This window comes from Syngnathoides biaculeatus, chromosome 5 (genome assembly GCF_019802595.1).
Source record: "Syngnathoides biaculeatus isolate LvHL_M chromosome 5, ASM1980259v1, whole genome shotgun sequence".
NCBI classification, from domain to species: Eukaryota; Metazoa; Chordata; class Actinopteri; order Syngnathiformes; family Syngnathidae; genus Syngnathoides; species Syngnathoides biaculeatus.
The window spans coordinates 12,012,265-12,032,308 of NC_084644.1; the positions used below are offsets into that span (position 1 = coordinate 12,012,265).

The window sequence follows — 20,044 nt, forward strand, 5'->3', positions numbered from 1 at the left end:
TTTCTAACGGCCGTGAGGGGGCGCTCGGGCGGGACAAGTAAGAATGAGACCGGAGGAATATATGTGCCGAGGAAGTTACTTTTACCGGTCCTGTTAATGCTGGGCTAGCGTTAGCGCTGTGCTAGCGTGTTGGTGTTGTGTTACTGGCGTTTCTCAGTGAGAAGTTTTATTTTAACCAACCCTGTTAGCGTTAGCACTAGCGCTGCGCTAGCATTAAACTCTTTCTGTGTACCATTTTTCTTTGTAAATATCTCGTGTTTCAATGTGGGTTTCAATGTCGGAACTTGTGGCTTTTACACAGCTGGAGCGTATGTGTGTACCAAATGGTATTTCCTTTACAAATGTACGCGGTGAGGCTTATAACCAGGTGCGTTCTGTAGGCCGGGAATTACGGTAATTCACTTTAGATAGCATAAAATCAAAGGTTAAGTATTTGGTTGAGACAGAAACGCCCCCCCCCACCTAAGAAAAAAAAAAGCAGTAATTTTGACCAGTGTTACTAATGGATGTTCAGTTTGTTGTAATACTTAATACTTTGTTTATTTTTGCCCAAATAATGTCAGAAACATATTTTTCATTGCACGGGGGGGAAAAAAATAAAAACCATATCTCCTTTAAGTCATTTGAGCAAGGAGCAATGCGAAAGGATAATTTCAAAGTGATCACTTAAAAAAGAATAGTTGTCAACAGGACAGAGGAGGGTGGGGGGGGTAAAGAAAAATTCAAATCATCATGGAGGAAAGTAAAATTGCCGCATCTTCAATTTGACAGTCGACGTTCTATTTTGGACATCCTAAAAGATGTTAAAATAATTGTTGAAAAAAAGAAATCAGTCATGCTGCTGCATTTTCCCCCCATTGAGATGTAAATACTTTGTTTTTTTGCCAGTCAAAAAAAAATTCAGATGCATAATTTATGACGTTGAGCTAAATTGCTAATGACAGTGTGCCTACTTTTAGACATTTTATGGGGCAATTGATGTGAAAGACGTTTTTATTTGCATCATAACGTAACCAATAACATTCCTCGCACCCGGCTGGAATATCCAATCAAAATTGAATCGAATCATAATCTGAGGAAATGGAAATACATTTAAAAAGGCAGTTAATACAACATAGATCTACGCAAAGGTTGGTTCGCCACCAAATTGAACCCCATTTTTCATACATTTAATAGATGTTTATTGAAATGTGTCATTTAGGTTAGTTATTTATTTATTTTCCACAGCACAATCAAAGGAAATCTCGTGAAATTACTTTTGGAAAAAGAAAAAAAACAGCAGTGGTCTAGTTCAACCCGTTTTAAAGTGTAAAAGTCAGGCTAAAATATTTGAACATTTTCACAAAATCTGATTCTGCTCCCCGAAAGGGACAAGCCGAAAGAAACTTACTATTTAAGGTTTTTTCCAGCTAAATACGAGGTCGTTCAAATTTGCCCATGGACACTATGGAAATGAGTTGGATGAATAAATTGTCGTGACTCTTCGGTGGCCAGTACTTCACTTCTACACTGTATTTTAGAGGAAATTGGTAAAGTACGTTCATGCCATAATCCTGGTGGTGATGAAAACATAACCGCCTTGACAGAGGTAAATAAACAACAACAAAATGCTTTATTTTGGGGTATAAAACTAATTTTTGCCTTGGGCCGCACTGAAGTTATGATTTCCCCCGGAGGGCAATTAGTGCAGTGAAACCACATAAATGTTTAATAATTAAATCATATTACCACCATGAGGCATCAAATTGGGGGATAAATAGTTTTTAAATCAATAGATTGGGATAATAGTTTGTTCAAGTGTTGTTAAATTACTGTAGAAAAACAGTTTGGCAACAGTAAAATCAAATATCTTCACATTCTTGGTTATTATAATAATCTGGAATTTGGGTACAGATTTTAGCAAAAAAAAAAAAAAATCACAGAAGTTGGTGAAAATAATTTGCTTTCAGGGGGCCACATAAAATGATGTAGCGGACCACATACGGCCCCCAGGCCTCGAGTTTGACACAGACACGAGTTTGCTCTATATCAACCACAAAATTTGACAAATTCCTTGATTTGATCTAGGGGAAAAACAAAAATTGATTCTTTTTATCTATTTATCCATACTATCGGATTTTCCTCCACAATTGCAAGAGGCCAGATTCCGATTTATCCGCCTTGTCCCAATTGAAAGCAAAACCGGAATGTTGTCACTTGAGCCGTGCAGTGTCAATACAGGCTCAATGATCGCTTATTTGATGAGATGATTATTATGTCACTTGCTGCAAAATCCAAGGTGTCGGTGCTTTTAATAAAGGGGGAATGTTTGAGAATTCTGCTACTTATCTTGTTTATTCGTGTGTATGACAACCGGCATAAATTTGTGAAGTCGCACTTCAAGCCACGTCTTATTGCATTGGACTTCACGTCAGGTTCAAAACTCTCCCTGACTCATGACAACAGGCACCCTCTTGAACACACATATATACACACACCCATACACGCGCGCACACACACCTTTACACACACTGACACGCATCAAAAAACACTTCCCTGCCGACGTATAACACTCTCATCCGCCGACACTTCATAACCTGACGTGCAGCGCCCTGACACACACACACACCCGCGCGCACACATTCGCATCAAACACACGCGCACACACATCAAAAGCAGTGGACTGTAAAGCGCCGTCCCTATCCACCCCGCAGACGGGCGTGCACCAATCAAATTAGACCTGATCAAAACATGCCATTCATAGCCAGGGCAGGCGGGGAGGGGGATGGAGGTTCGAGGGTGGGGAGGGTCCGACACGCTGACCTTGAGAGCAATTAGCATGACCAGGAAGCGAGAGAGCCACATGCAAGGAAAAAGAGGGAGATAAAGGGTCTTGCTCTGTATTTGCAAGCTGGCTTAATCCACTGTTCATGTGTTGGGAATCAAAGAAGTCCCGTTTTATTTTAATAGTGCGCCAAGTAAAACAGGCACTCCCAAAAAAAAAAAAAAAAAATCCCCCAAAAACAATTGGGAATTTGCGCTATAAAACAACTGGTTTACACGTTTTTAGAACTTGCTGGGTTGATGTTTGAGGTGATTCATGTTGGGTTATTCTTTGTTTGATTAACTAAAATCTGGTGGTGATTGGTGGAGAGAGTGGCTCGGGATTGGTGGAAAACCAGCAATTGCGTCATGGTTGTTGGTGTAGGTTCCATCCAAACTGCTGTCTTGGTTTCTTGGCATCTTATTCCCTTGGGTGTTTTGGATCTTGGTTTTTTTTTCCTGTTGTCTAGTATCTTGGTGTATATATTTATTTTCTTCTTGTTGTTCTTGGTGTATTGGATGTCCTGTTTTATTGGTTCTCAAGTGTCTTTTTTCACAGTTATCTTTGTTGTCTTGGTTTATTCGTGCCTTTGTTATCTCAGTTTCGTGTGTCGCTTAGGTGGTGTGTGTTTTATTTTCCACTTTTTGTTCTTGAGGTTTTGGTTCTTGGTGTGCTGGTGCCTTGGTTGATTGGGTTCTTCGGTTATCTTCAGTGTCTTACTTTCTAGGCTCATGATGTCCTGATTTCTTAGTTGTTCTTGACCTGTTTTTTGATGTCTTGGTTCATTTTAATGACTTGGTCATCTTGATTTTTGTTGACTTTGTTTTCTTAGGGGTCTTAGTTCTTGGCCAGCTTGTTCCTTGAGTGTCCTGGCTCTTGGAATATTCTTAAGGGTCCTTGTTCCCACCTGCAGACACATCTTTGTATCTTTTTCAGAGCTTCCTCAGATTTCATGTATCACATTTGATGATATCACGCATTACAGCTTTCCTGCTGATTAACACAGGAAATACTGAACCAGTCCCACATCAATGACATTGAACTCCTTTCACAACACAAGCATACCACATGGCCTCTTCGTATACTTGTTCAGTAATTAAGCAGTCATCCATCAAAACCTTTCGCAATGTCCGTCAATAGCTCCAGATTTCGGCAACGCACATTGACTGCTTTGGTATTTAATTAAAAGTGAGGTGGGAACATGTTCCAGTCGCACATCACATCTGTTAGCTACCTATTTCACGCTAGTCAATGAGATTAATTGTTAATCATTTGGTGTGGCCTTGTCTTGATTACAACATTGGAAGGTGGATTCTACATCTTTTAACGACATAATTTTGTCGCGCAGTAAAATGACCGCATCACAGCCATAACAGAACAGTCAACATTTTCTTTAAAGACGGACATCTGTGAAGCGGAATATTATGACAACGGTGTTCACTTTAACAATTGGCAGTTGTAAATCTTAGCAACCACAATCGTGACATTCACTTGCACACGGGCAAAATCCAGCCTCTGTTACAGCTTTGATATTACTACCTTCAAAAGCAAAAATATGTCATCTCAAGTACCAATATTTCACCCCAGTATGAATCATTTTGCTTTACTGTATTTAAACTTTACAACTTTAATTTTACTGTAGTTACATGGCTATGACACAGAACTTAACAGGGACATATGGAAAATAAACTATTGCCTGTACTATATGAGAACATAAAATAATTCTTTGGGGTGCCTGCCTACTAAAATTGTGCATTTCTGCATGACTTATGTACCCACTGTGCAATATTAGAATCTATTTGGAATTACTGTATACTGTGCAATATTGCATGTTTGTGCAATAATGTATATACTGTGCAACAATTCCACTTGGGCCACAATTCTATTCATTTTCCTCTTGCATTACTACTGACTGTAACTTCTCTTGGAAATATCGCACATTGTACTTCACATACATGTGTCCAGTGTAGAAAGAGCTGCTTTCAAGCTCATTGGACGTGCAGTGATAATAAAATATATTCTATTAATTTTTTTTTTTTTTTAAATACTCCCAATGGGCTATATTGGCCAATCATTTCACAATGTGAGCAAGGCAGTGGTGGTTTTGCGCAGTGAATTTTGCGATTAGCATTGGCTAACAGCATTCTGACAAGCAGCATTTGATTGCTCGATGAAGATGGTGTATTTGGTTTTGATGAGACATACACACCCTGGGTGGACTGCTCCCTTCACAAGTTCAAATGTGTTGATGGTCTTGAGCGCTTTTTACACTGGGCTCTGCTTTCCCAAATAGTGTGCAAGCAAGCAGCCGGCTGCCGCTCACGCCTGCCTCTGCCCTTCAGTGAACCAATGTCAAGGTGTCAACTCTACTTTTATCTACGTATGGTAATTTTGTAATCAGAATGGGGATGAGAGATTGTCAATCACGTGACATGAAATGTCCTGTCATTTTCTGTGCTTTTTCTTCCCCTTACTCCCACTTAACAACCTCCCAAGGAGCTTTTAAACCTCCGCTTTGTTTGTTTGACAATATTCACGCGAGCGCACCGCCGCCTCAACAGCAAAAGTCATGCTTCCATTATGCTAAATACGTTGGCATGAGTCAGGCGCGTATGTATTATTCCCTGCTTATTCTGGTTTTGTTTTGCTGTTACAATGGGATATTCCTAATGGGTGGGTAGTGAAGGCGGCAGTGATGGGGGATTACCATTTCTCTGCATTGTTCCACTGAGCCTCTTGTCATCCTCGAGGTGTTGTTCATATGACGCTCGGCCCGCGACTCACCCGTTTCACTTTCACTTAGCGCCGTAATTACCGCCGGGCGTCTTCAAAAGACGAGAGACAAATGGAAAACAAATACAATCAACGCACAACGTCCCATTAACTGGGGTGTCTGATCACCCCCAACACCTCGGCAGAAAGATAATACGGTGTCGGCATTTGAGTCCTGATTAAGCGTCTGTGATGAGAATGTAAACGCAGGCTTGCATATGCACACAAGACAACGCCGGTTAGCGATTGAGCAAAGAGGTAAAGCGCTACAGGAATGACGGCACAACGCATTATTTGGCTCGTGCAACAAAGTTTGATCACAGCAGGATTTGTTTACTGTACTGCAGAGCATAACGAGGTGAGCTATAACTCATTTTAAGTCATCAGACTCAATACATAACTTTGCAGCATCGCTTTTTTTGTTGCACTCCAGACCTAAAAATCAATTCAGTCGAGGAATCGTTACGTTGCCGTAGCTGATATTCTTCCAATTTATTCAACACAGTGAAAAGTGTTCAGTTAACACCTCAATCATCTTTCTCTTTTGAAGTAAATGCATCATTGGGTGGCACATCCAACTCACAGTTCTGAGGACTGAGGTTAAAATCCCGGCCTTGCCTCTGTGGAGTTCTCTGAGCACTCCGGTTTCCATCCACATCCCAAAAACATGCATGGTATTTTTATTGAAGATTAGATTGTCCCTAGGTGTGAATGTGAGTGAAAGGTTGTGTGTTTATATGTGCCCTGTGATTGGCTGTCGACCAGTTCAGGGTGCTAGCCGGGATAGACTCCAACATACCCGCGATCCTAGTGAGGATGAGCAGTTTAGAAGATGGATGGATAAATAAAGTTATGACCTGATTTTCACCCTCAGTGTGTAAATGGCAGTTATGATGCTTTTTTTTTTTTTTTAAGTGTCCCAAAAATGGCCCTCTCTCTACTAATTACAGTGCAATATTTTTCTCCAAAATAAGACGGCGGGAAGAATCTAGCACGGCAAGGCACTGACGGACACGTTTCGCTGTACGCTTGATCACTCATGGATGATTGCGTCAGGAGCCTCCACTCATTTGTGTTTGCTTCCTTCTAGGAGTTGGGTCGTCTTGAGGGTGGGAGCACGTAAACAAGACGAAGTCCAAATTAGCCTCTCAGAAAGCCCCGTGGCCTTGAGTGTTGCTTGTCCTACCCCCCAGCTACATTATTGAGCAATGCTAATGATGCAGGCTCCGCTCATTTACTCGCTCTTCCACGCCGTTTCGTCAGAGTTTCCGTCAGTTTTTATGACTGACTCTCAAGGTTTTAGTAAACAGCGCCGCTCCTCTAATAAGCTTCTTTTTGCTAGTGTGTGTGCGTGTGTATGCATGGATGCTTATACTGTATGCGTGTAACAAGATAACCCCCTCACACACACCGCCGCACCCCTGTTTACTCTAGCAAATCCTCTACGAGGCCGCGGCGCTCCGAGGAGCTCTTGTTAATTGGTCATTAAAAGCACTGCTTTGTGGGCCGCGTTACATCTTTAAACAGGCCGTGAAATCGTCATAATAATGATGATCATAATCATAATTAAAACTGCAGAGAAACATTGAACGGGCCCCGTTCTTCATGGCAAATCACCGAAATAGGAATCGAAGTTTGAAGCCATGCTCTCGGATTGTGATTTTACATTATCTGCTGCGTTTATCTGTCTGATTAGGGCTCATTTGGGTAAAATCTTTAGTACAAGTTTGTTAAGTACAACCACATAAAATGCACCCACAATGGTTACGTTAATCTAAAACAGCCAACGTCATGTTGGCCAGATGGCCAACTTCCAGTTCCATTTTTTCATGGGTCATTGAAAAAATTGTCATGCATCCTGTTATGGTCAACATGTCCACCCAGTTTCATGTCAATGAAAATAGTGTTGGGGGCTTTTTTTTTTTTTAACTAAGCAAGAGGCACTATTAAATGACTTTTGTCATGTTTGTGTGTAAATATGGTCACTGAGTTAAATACACACTTGAAAAAAATGAAAAAAAATGAAAAAATAAATCAGGCATGTTGAGCCGCCCCCAAAAAAGTATACATTTGTCTGAAGAACAAACAACAGTTCCAAGTGTGCCAAATAATAAATGGGGAACTTTGTGATCATTGCGGGGTCCCTACGGTCGAGGAACGACCGAGAGGATGAAGCGGAGTCGCTCACATTTGAAAAATGTCCGGGTGTGGTCAGTCATGCTCGGAGATAAAGTTGCGGGTGTGATTAGGGATGGAATCTCAAGACCTTAAAATAACTTATTGGATTAATATAACATAACTGTAAATTAAAAATCAAATAAATACGTAAATGGAAAAAATGTCAAACTCAGAAATGATAATTTCCAATTTCAAGTGATTTTAGTAGAACATGATATAAAACTATCTAAAATTTTTCATCAATAAAAATTCTGGATGTCACGAACTTTAGCTGAAGAAAAGTTAAATGCACTTGCCTGTCAAGGAATAAACACGAACAGTCTATCTATACCCGCAATGTTTTGAAAATGTTTAAAATTTAGTTCAACACAATCACCGTTAGTGGCAACAAGCTTGCGATACATTGTAACAAGCATTCCTGTCGGCAATTGTGATGTGTTGTTATGGGATGAGGTGGTGGGGGCACGCATCGCAGGACTGTCGTAAATAGGAGGCCGGCTTGCTCGAACGCGCCTTTTTCTGCATGCGCTCAACGTATAGGCCACACCTGAACCAAGGGACGAGGTGGATGATAGCTGAATGTCTTTTTTTTCCACTACCTCACGATTGACACATTGAGCACCCCTGGTGTAACTGAAGTTCCTTTGACGTGCCTCGTGATGTTGATGACTTTCGACATAAATGCGCTCGCAGTACGTGAAGCAGCTCTGAACATGCGCTTTTGGCATCACTTCCGAACATGCTCAGTGCGGTTAACTTGCATTTCCTGTTTCCGAGTGAATACTAATTGTTTTGGAGCAGGCTTGTTTTGTTAACGTTTATGAAATAAACACGTAAATTAAAGCTCAAGACTACACAAAATAAGTGACGTCTTTCAATATCTATTTTTTCTTCTCGTAATAAATCTTACGCGCGTGATTTTTGGTGCTCAACTGTGCAGATTTGCGAGCACGGAGGGGCGCGAGGGTGGTCGCGCTCGTCAAATGTGAGTGACGGGCTGTTTGATCATTATCAGATGAATTAGCATGACTGAGAATTGCTCTGTTCATATCAATTCGCCAGTGCATAGTTGGTGAATATGGCGGCATGTGGGCAGATGAAAGGAGGGCAGAACAGAAAGGTGAAGTGGGGGGGGTGAGGAGGGGGCAGTGGCGGTCATGATGGGAAGTCTTAAGACACAGGGAACACTATGTCGGACAAAGAAGAAGCATTGTAATTGATGTTAAGGATCCACTTGACAACGCGAGCGTCGTTTTTCACACGAGTAAGACAGTGGTACCAAAAACTGGAATATTGATAAAGCATTTTTTCCCAATCGGTCAAATCTGTCAACGTGCTTCATCTGATTCAAGTTTGGCTAGCATTCAACGATGAATGCTGACATCGGCTTTTTCTCCCAGAGTCAACAAGGTTTGCTCAGAGAAGACCATGGGAATGAACGAACAGAAACGAAAAATACAACTGATCATAAAAACAAGGAGAGGAAAATAAAAAAAAATTTGAAAAAATCTCCCTTTGGTCACAACATGCACCTGTAAATAAAATCCATTTAAAACGTGAAAATCACCAAATGTTTTTTTTTTTTACATTTGATGCATTTGTATTCCATATAAGTTCTCCTCTGCTACTGTTCGCAGATAAATCTTTACATCAGCATTTTTGAGAGAATGGCAAATAATGAACAATAATATATAGAATTGCTAATGTTAGTAGCTAGCGCCAAACAAGCTTTAAAGCATTTTTTTCCTGATCATCAGGGTGAAAACTAGATTTTAAAAAAGTCCATACATCTAATGTAAAAACTTCTTATTCTTACAATTAGCTGCATTTTGAATATATTTGCACCTCAAGCAAGGAGAATTTCATTGATTATTTGTGAGGCTAATTTTTACCATTTTCCACTGGCCATTACCCCCGAACCAAAGTTGTTATTATTTTTAAACTTGAATGGCTGTTTGGAATGTTGAAATGTTACTTAAACACACGCGGCCCGTACCCTTCAGCAACTTCTTATGACTGCTGAACCCAAATTGTGTTTGACTTCTTTAAGTATGATCAAATCAGCTAAAGATGGAGCAGGATGGCGCCAACAGGTGTCAAAGCATAAAACATTCTGTATCGCAGCCCCTTGAGGCCTGAGGAGAGCAATGATTATATGGTTATACTTGCATGGCTTCTCATTTATTGATCTGGACCAGGAAGAGCCCCCCACCCTCACCCAACCCTTACTCTTACCCTTTCACAGGGGGGATCCCCTCCCTATCCCCGCCTACCCCAAGTGTTCTTTTAGCTGTGCACCCTGTTGTGTCCTTAGCATGAAAATCGCAGCAGTTTGTGCGTCCCTTCTTCTCCTTCACGCACCTCCGCTAACGCTAACTGCGTATGAGGTGGCCGCACTCATCGCTGGGGTATCAATTTGAGCAGTCAATAATGGCGCAGTGGAGCGTGGCGGCGCAGACATGACCCAGACTCCCTGCATGGATAAAGAACGCCAGATCACCACCCCGCGTGACCTCTTCGTCTCTCTCGCCACCCCTCATCTGTTGGGTGTCCCCCCCCCCCTTTCTCTCACACACCACCCCTGACCCCCACCCGACTCCCTGTCTACCCGAACCTCCCATTGTTTCCTCCACTGCCCCCCCCCCTTCTTTGTCTGAAATGGGGCTTACACATGCAAAGATGCATCAAAATTTTGGAAATATGTCTAAAGCAGGGTGTAGACATTCCGATTATTTCAGCGTTTTTGATCTGATCCAGTAAAGGCCTGATTGTCTTATATCTCTGAAAGATTATTCTAAAGGTTTTGGGGTTGTTGTTTTTTTTTTTTGGGGGGGGGGGTGCGACAGAGTACTCCGTCCGTCCCTCCTCCTACTCCCCACCCCAGTCTCAATCATGAGAAAATGGCGAAGAACTCTTCATTTTCCCTCTCTTGCAATCAAAGCCCAATTGGCCAATGTCTGAAAAATCCTCCCTACCGACGATCCTGTGGTGTGGGGTGTGTTAAGAGTAACGATTCTTCTCAATCGAAAAACTGTTTTCAATATTTGCAACTGATTTCGGTGACTGTGGGGGCGAAAACAATTTTCTGTGGAAGTATCGGTCATCTGTAGCACATTATACACGACAGGAGCAGCAGGAAAGCGTTTCTCTCGTTGTCATGTGTTAGTAGGGGGCCTCAAAACTTCATCGCTGTGGAAGTTCGAAATTGATGGACCGTATGTGTACCCTGCTATAAAGTTTGCATTGTGCAAGGTTCTGCAGGTTTACAGTACTTTCATTAGATCCCCAGGTGTAACACAAAATGTTGTTGATTTGTTTTCACTCATTTTAACAGCTTGCAGGCAGCAAACCAAACACACAATTGTCTGCTGGTTTGACACCATGACACACAAAATAGGCATTTTTAAGAACAGCCAAGTAAAACAAATATTTTTAAGGATAATTAATTAAGGCCTTCATTTTGGACTTCATCCGTAGCTACCCTGTTACCATTTCTTTTTATGTTTTAGTCAGCTTGCGTCTTGATTGGCTAATTGTTCTTTTGCTTGAGTTCTGTAAGGACCTGAGCCAATATAACATTTTCATCATAAATGCTAAACATTTACGTTTGCAGACTGTTTTTTGAGAATTTTGTCACCTCAAAAGATAGTTATGTATTGTCTTTGTCTTTTTTTTTTTTTTAATTTGTTTTGCCATTGTTTAAAATTATCACTGCCACTATGGAAAAAAGGTAACAAGCCTAGACAAGGCAATAAATGACGAGATTTTTTGAAAGATGATCTTTGGAGTATTATCAGGCCTTAAGGGGTAATCTTAAAATCATCAATATTGTCATTGCACACGATCCCTCCTCAAGATGATGAAATAGGGACGCTCTCGTACAATTTAGCGTGATCCTAGACACAAACTAAAAACAAAAACAAAAAAGTGACCATAAACAAATGTATTGAATCTAAACAATAGCTTTAGCTTTTGCTCTCGATCATATTAAACCGTTTGCTTTTCGGACACCTTACACAATCGAAAAATATGTAAAAAAAAGAAACATTGTCAAGGTATTACCCACAGTTTTGAGACGTCATCCATCTTGCCTACTTACACAAATGCCTGAATATGAATTCCAGTTAAAGATGACGTGGTTTAAAAGTGCATTTTTCAATGTTGACTTATGCGCTTTAAGTGAAACAAACGGACATTTTGAAGCGTGATCCGACAATAAATCCAAAACCACAGTTGACCCATGGACGAATATGGTTTGGAAAAAAGAAAAAGAAAAAGTCGGAGGTGGGGGGACTTGGGGGAGAAGGGCCTGCATCTTCCACGACTAACTAGGTTTCGGCTGCCATCTTCAGGCGTGCGTCAGTACTACACCTTCTGATAACCAGAACAAGCCCTCCGGCTAAACATGGGGATTGTTCCTTCATGAAAATTAGACATCGCCACTCCGAATCTCTTCTAATTTCGTTCAATGGGTTGTACAAGCCAGAACCAATAAAGACTTCATCCCAAAGGGCCACCGGAACAACGCTCACAATGACAACTGACTTGTAACATGAGTATTTAAGCTACTCCTTCTCAAGTAATGAAAGATGAATTAATTAATACCTCGACCTATGTGCTGTTTTGGCGGACAACATTTTTTATGCATAAAAATTACTGGGAGGATAATTCATCTTGTGGTTGTATTTGGTAGGTAGACAAATATAATAGCTATACGCATTCCGGTCTTCATAGAAAATTGTCACATTTGTCCCTTACAAAGATTTTAAAAGAAAATATGTCATCAAATTTGTCATTTCTCGGACCAGTATGTATGTATTTAAGGTTAGTTGAGGCCTTCTTTCTTGGGAAAATTCAATTGAAGACTACAAGACACTTTGATCGTGGTCATCTCTGACTTAACATGGGTAACAAATAGAACCATTGCCGACTAATCAATATTGGATGAAAAGTATGATGTAAATAAAGTTTAGATTAGTGGTTTTACAGTACCATTCCAAGATGACTTATGTATTGTTAATGGACCCAAAAGACGCATTGGTACCACTAAAGACAACATTAAATATCGAAAATATTTACGCTGACGGAACAACTTGGATGCAAAATCTCCCAAATTGCACAAGCACCTTCAAGTACCACCGTTAAAGCAGAAGGCCTCGTCTTCATCAAAAACAAGACCAAGGTTTTATTCCAAAAGCAGGATCATTATCTGAGCCGCTTATCCTCACAAGGGTCGCGAGAGTGCTGGGGCCTATCCCAGCTATATTTGGACAGTAGGCGGGGTACACCCTGAATATATACATATTGAATAGAATTGTAAACCGCTTTAAATTAGGCACAGTGCAAATTAACACTGCGCTTGACAATACAACAAAATAGTACTTAAATAATTCAATTGTAATGTTTTACCCAGTCGCGGATGGCGTGGCGGTACACTCACCTGGTTTCGGTGAAGGCAGCGTGGGATCGGTTCCCACTCACAGATGGTGTGAATGGGAGTGCGAATGGTCGTCCGTGTCTTTATGTGGCCAACGACTGACTGGCGACCAGTTCAGGGTGGAGTCCACTTTTCGCCCGGAGTCAGCTGGGATAGGCTCCAGAGCCCTGAGAGCCTAAACAGGATAAGCGGTACAGAAATGAGAAAATGCACTAGCTCACTTTCATAAGTATACTATTTTTTTTGTCCCAAAAATTAAATACACATGTAAGGAACTTTAACGTTACATACAGTAAAACGTACAGTATGTATACAGTAATATATATATATACTTTTCCAGTGACTTTTTCCACATACCACTCCAGATAATGACTGGTCTATACAAAGGTTAAGCTGTGCTCCGGATATTTTTTTTTTTTTTTTCCTGTTGATGAGGTCAAGTTGACACTGCATTTTCACGGGCAGATATCCGATACGTCTTGGAGGCCCGACTCGATCTGGAAACATCCACTTTCATATTTTTTTTTTTTTTGTCTTCAGACTCCATGTTGCACATCCCCCATTGTATCACTTGACCCCTGCACCCAAACAATCCAACTAGTGTCCGCATGCCTAGATACTTGGTATGGAGCTGGCACAGTACTTCATAAACGACACCATCAAGCAGATCCAAACTGAAATCCACGCAATTGGTGCAATATTATCGGTAAATCGGGAAGCTCTATTAGACAGTGGTAATGTCTACGGGTGGGTGGGTTCTGATTTTTTCCAGGAGTTTCTGGGCTAAATCGAAGGGGGTTGGCATCCCTTATCAATTTTCCTCAAAAGCCGGAATGCTTTATACCTGGAAATGAACGAGTCACCACGTGAATATACGGCACGCTAAAGGGCCAAATAATCACATTCGGTTCAGGGGACCATCGCAGAATTACGACTCGGGTCCCCGGTACGCTTTCGCCGCATTTACAAGTGACATATTTCTAACGCAGCAAGCGGCCCGGGCTACAAAGCGAGGAGACGTGCGCTCCAAATCACCCTCCCCGAGCCCTCCTCCCGGGAGTTTGCGGTATTAAATAAGAGCTACCTTTGGCACATTAGCGGAATTCAATATGTGCGACGTAATTATGCTGCTCAATAAGCCACTGGAGGAGGATATTCCATTTACACGCTCGGCGGCAGGTCGGGCCGCCGCTGTTTGTGTGCTAACAGTCGACGTGCTACACGGCTGATTTTAAACACACTTCTGATGATAGCTGGCGACAAGGCGGGAAGCAAGACGCAATTATTTGGAGAGGAGGTGCTATGTGGAGAACACCAGTGAAGTGACTTTAATATTGTTGGATATAACGTTTGTTTATAAATGCAACCGAATGGTTGCAGTAAAAATTGAAAAAAAAATGTGAAAAGCATAAGGAACTCTGGAATGCTTTATACTGGTCCTGGGCTGGAATAGCACTTTACTGGTGCCGCATGTTGGCCATGCATCTTAGATGTGAAGCACTTGGTAGAAAGTTTTCATACATCATGAAATGTCAATTGAGTTTGAAAAACAACATCCGAAAGATGATTGTATATTTGTGTAGGGGACAAAGAAGTGTTTTACATCTGTGCTTGCATGGAGTACACCAACTTTACAGGCATCACAAAATCAGATTAAATTGTGTCAGTGTTTTTATTTGGAAATACGAAACAGCTTCTCGTCTGTGTTAAATATATTTCCCCGACTTCATGGACAATTTGCCTTAATGCTTTAGTTTAAAATTCATTGTACAGTGTGAATAAATTTGTTTGTACAGAGTAAGAAAATGATTCACATTTGTGTTGCATGGAGTCCACCAATTTATAATATAATAAATTATTTGGTCTCTTTTTCGGATTCAGATATGTAATAAAATGTGAAGTCTTTCCAATACATATGCACGACAGTACCTTCACATCTGTGTTGCATTGAGTCCATAAACTAAAGTATTACATCTGAAGAGTTTTTCCTGTCATGTTTTGATATGTAATCTTCTTCTTCTTCTTTTCCTTTCGGCTTGTCCCGTAAGGGGTCGCCACAGCGTGTTCTCAGATGAACACATATTTGTTTGGCACAGTTTTACGCCGGATGCCCTTCCTGACGCAACCCCTCTGCATTTAGCCGGGGAGAGAAGCTTACAGCATCTGATAATAGTCTTCCCAATGCATTTGCATGCATGGAAATAAAAGATGGACTCGCGTTTTAAACACGTGCCTCTGACTCTGAGCGCAATTGCACCAAGCAAGGACTTGAAAAGTAGCGCAAATGATTTTACAAAAGGGATTTTAAGACACTGCTGTGGAGATTTTCGTTACCCAAGTGTCCAACAATCGGGCTTACTGCTGCTAGATTATTCAATACTGGCTCACTGTACATTCAACAACAACAACAAAAAACAATTAAAAAAACACTACATTGGTCCCTTGAGGTATGAGCACTCTGTGGTGGTTGGGAAATCATTTTACCCCAGCACAGTTTGCCAAATAGTGAACTATTCATCAAAAAAATAGACTTCAGTCTTTTTAAAGCCACTCCCAATGGAGGCTTACTGTCAAACTATAATTAAAATAAAGATAATTACACACGTATTTAGAGTAACCATGTACTTTTGTCCAAGGGAAGTCCACTCATCTTAATACTGACAAACATTCCGAAATGCCATGGACAGGCTAACAGTTAGCATTGATAGTTGCAGTTTTCGAAGCCAGAGATCTTTGAACACAAATGGTGGAGCAACACTTATAGACATATAACGATACTCACAGGCATAAGCGCAATATTAGAGCAGATTACGGAGTCATTTATAGGAGTACTAGGATTACTACTGTATCCTTGTTTGTGTGCGTCTACATGATGATAATTAACTATAATGCTGCCTCTCGGTAGGCATGGTGGCAACAGCAGGTGCAGCACAATGAACAGGATTGCAGCATTAATTCATGACACAAAAACTGTTCAATTCCTTTTATTTTGTGAAATTATGTTATCACTCCATGTTTTCATCAATTATATTATTAAGTACTATTTTGCTTATGAAAAAGGTTTTTGGGGGTAATGGGGGAGGCTCCATGTTTCTTGAAACAGGCACCTTTATAGACTGTTTAAAAAGAAAAAAAAAATTCTAATATGAAAGCCTCAACAACTCGTGCAGAATCACCAATGATAATGAGTTTGAAAATTTATGGGGGTGGGGGGGGGGGTGTTGTATACGTTTCATGCTGTCCCAGATGCTGAAAGTGATTCCCTCAATAATGCATTAGCGCACTTGTTTATTATTTACTGTTTACATGCCGCAACTCGAGGGCTGGGCGGGGTGGGGGGCTCAACGAGCTCAGGCGCAAACGTCAGCCATCCGAAAAGGGCGGCCAGACGCGGCCGCGCTCAGCTGACCGCGCAAAAGACGCCGGACTGACAAATAAAAGACATTCGGGTTCACGAGGGGGGGTTGTTATACACGCGTCCCGAGGTTGTCAAAAAAACGTGCACATGCCCACAAAAGCTTGGTTAGGGAGGGGGATTTGGTGGGCGGATCGTGGATATTAATATTAATTCAGACAGCTAAGTAAAGCGCACCCCCATTCATCTCATCCTTAATCGCTCACTTTATTTTATATTCCTTTAAAGTGAACCTTGTCCAAATATTGCCAGGTTAGCAACTCTTCACTTGTTACATGATGAGTGATTAATTTTTATTTTTATACGTACCATTTATCCTCAAAACAGGACCAAGGGCATTTATCCAAGAGGAAGTATTTTTAAGAACTGAATTTAAGAATTATATACTATATATGCAGTACTAGGATAGTTTGGGAGCTATAAAGTGGACTATGGCATATTTCAGGAATATTTAGCAAAATTTAATTTCTAGATGTAAGGCATTTATATTTACTTGAAAGGAGGCCTTTATTTCTCCAAATACACAGACATTTTTCTGCCCAAAAGGAGAAAATAGGGTGTTATTTTGAGGTAAGTAGGGATGAAATTGTGAACAGATTAACAATAAAATAATATTTAAAAAATAATGGAATTAAAAGACAATTTGAAATCAGACAAATTGGTACAAATTTCAGGCAGTTCGTGTTATCAAATGTACTCATAATAATGGCAAAAATGTTCACAAAAAATGGGGTTGAATTCCTGCTTGGAATAGAGACACTTTGTATGAAAATTTGTTGGAGGAAAATTTTAGTTTCTCCAACTAGCGGCATTAACATTTGTCAACTTTTTAATTGAGGTGTGGCATTCATATTTTAAGAACTTGAGTTAATTAACTGAATCCCTGCTAATGTCGGGCAAATTGCATGAAAACCAAGAAAATTGTTGGTGTGGTTATGACAAATACTTCATTTGACAATTCATTTAATTCAGGTGAGCCCTCTCTTTGATGTAAAGAGGTCCATTCAACTAAATTCTCAAGCACAATGAACAGACTTCATAAAAAAAACATTTGGGGAGGATATTTCTGGTTTCTGCTTCTACATTGATTAAACTTGTCAATTGAGATGTGAGCCATTATTTTGTTCAAGAAACGGGGAAGATTAACTCGAGCCCTGGAGATGATGGACAAACTCTGTCATGTATAAAAACTGAAATGGTCTGGAGGAAAATATTGTTTATACAACTACTGTGATTCAATCAGGGTGAGGGGGGAAATTGAAAAAAAATACGAGTTCTGTTAACATTTACTTCTATCCAGCTTGTGAAGCTTCTTGATAAAAGTGGAAGTACACCACTGCACTGCAGTAGCTACCAAATATTATATTTAAAAAATATATGTATATAGTCTGGTCATCGTGAAATCCTTTTCGGAGTAGACATTAAAGCCAATCAGCTGCAGGGACAGTTTCTGCTGAGGAAGGTAGGCAAACACACGCGCAAAAGACAGTCGGCAAAAACAACAACAACAACGAGCGCGCGAATAGACACTGGCAACATTTTCAAAGCCCTAAAACGAGGGGACTTCAAATGCAGCTATTTGTTTGGGGCCTGTTGTCGTGGGAATAGGCGGCAGCAGCGAGAGCGACTGTGCCGCCGCCGCCTCATTACAATTCCTTTCAAGTCGTCGAGTGCGGCCTCCCTCTGTTCCTCTCCCCATATTCCCTGACCCCGACGCATCTCCGCGGGGCTGAGGTAGGGGGCGGGGCACCGAGAAGTGTCGTGGGGGTGGGGGGGGATAAGGGCTTGCGAGGAATACACGCACACAAACATTTTGTGCACGAAGAGTACTTGAGCTGGATGTGAAGTCGGGAGAATTTGAGAGAAAAAGCGGAAACGGCAAACTGTGAGCTCTCCTCCTTGATGCTGTCACCTCGCCGCATGCCCCACTCAGGGATGCAGGAGACGGGCGGCGGTTTCGTGTTTTTGCCACCAGAGATGGCGGCGGCGGCGGCGGTGGGGAAATTGTGTCGCGCGCACCTGGCGCTTTCCTGCCACATCAATTTTTATTTTCAGTATTATGACGCCCCTCCGCCGCCTCCGAACTCCTCGAGAACGGAGAGGAACTTCCAAAAAGCGACCGCTGCGGTATCGCTTGTTTGAAAAGTGTTTTAAAAGGGACACGTGAGGAAATGTTATTTGGATCAAATCTTTTTTTTTCCCTATTGAAATTATCATACACCCACAAAAATTTGTCCATTGTTTAAAAAAAGAAAAATCACAGTATGATCTAGCCATCCATTTTCATAGCGCTTATCTTCACAAGGTTTGCTTGAGTGCGGGAGCCTATCCCAGCTGTCAACGGGCAGGAGGCGGGGTACACCCTGAACTGGTTGCCAGCCAATCGCAGGGCACATAGACAAACAGCCACAGTATAGTCTATAAAAATAAATTCTAATAACTATGCCATGCAGCGCAGTGGTCAAACTTTTTTTAATCTCTCATTTCAAAACAAAAAGTTCAGGCTGTGTATTGCCATGCCAAGTTGAGGTTTACTGTCAAACGCTGCGGGTATTTAAATCAACAGCAGTCTTGCTTTAGGAGTATTTGCAATGTTAATGCTAACACAGAATGCAAAACGCCATAGATAGGCTACTGAAACTAACAATAGTTGCAGTCATAACCTTTTAATTGCTATTCGAACACACAGTGAAGCAACATGTAGGCAGAGCATACAGCATGACCAAGAGGCATATATTTTTAATTCTCTGCAAAAACATTTTTTTTTTATTGACTAAGTTGTGAAACGTTTGTTCTATTTTACTGCCCCGTTGTGGCCAAGCCCCAAACACCAAAATGAACACAATGTCGGGTTGGAAGGGATTAATTAACATTCCAATCAGTTCAATGGGAAATGATGATTTGAGATACAAGTCTTGCGTTAAAAGTGTGGTCACAGAATGAATTAAACTTGTAAGTTGTGTTCACCTAATTCATGTAATACCACCCTAATATCACGTTGCCCCACCCATGACCTGGAAGCCTGCCTGGGTGCAGAGTCGCAGCCACTTTCAAACTATGCCCCAACTCCACTTTCTGAAACATCCATCCATCCAACCATTTTCTTAGCCGATTATCCTCACAAGGGTCGCGGGGAGTGTTGGAGCCTATCCCAACTGTCAACGGGCAGGAGGCGGGATACACCCTGAACGGGTTGCTGGCCAATCACAGGCCTCATAGAGATAAATAACCAATTGCACCCACAATCACACCTACGGGCAATTTAGAGTGTCCAATTAATGTCGCATGCTTCTGGGATGTGGGAGGAAACCAGAGAGCCCTGAGAAAACCCACGCAGGCACGGAGAGAACATGCAAACTCCACACAGGCGGGTCCGGGATTGAACCCTCTACCTCAAAACTCTGAGGCCAACGCTTTACCAGCTGAGCCACCATGCTGC

At 41.3% G+C, this 20,044-nt stretch overlaps 1 long non-coding RNA gene across 3 annotated transcripts in view; it reads right to left on the bottom strand.

Annotated features, from left to right (window-relative positions):
- Nucleotides 1-20,044, bottom strand: part of LOC133500987 (uncharacterized) — a 301,872-nt gene that overhangs the window by 266,238 nt on the left and 15,590 nt on the right. For all 3 annotated transcript variants that reach the window (XR_009795068.1, XR_009795067.1, XR_009795069.1), the window contains exon 3: nucleotides 13,194-13,365. This is a non-coding gene — a long non-coding RNA (uncharacterized LOC133500987). The remainder of the gene's footprint in view (nucleotides 1-13,193; nucleotides 13,366-20,044) is intronic.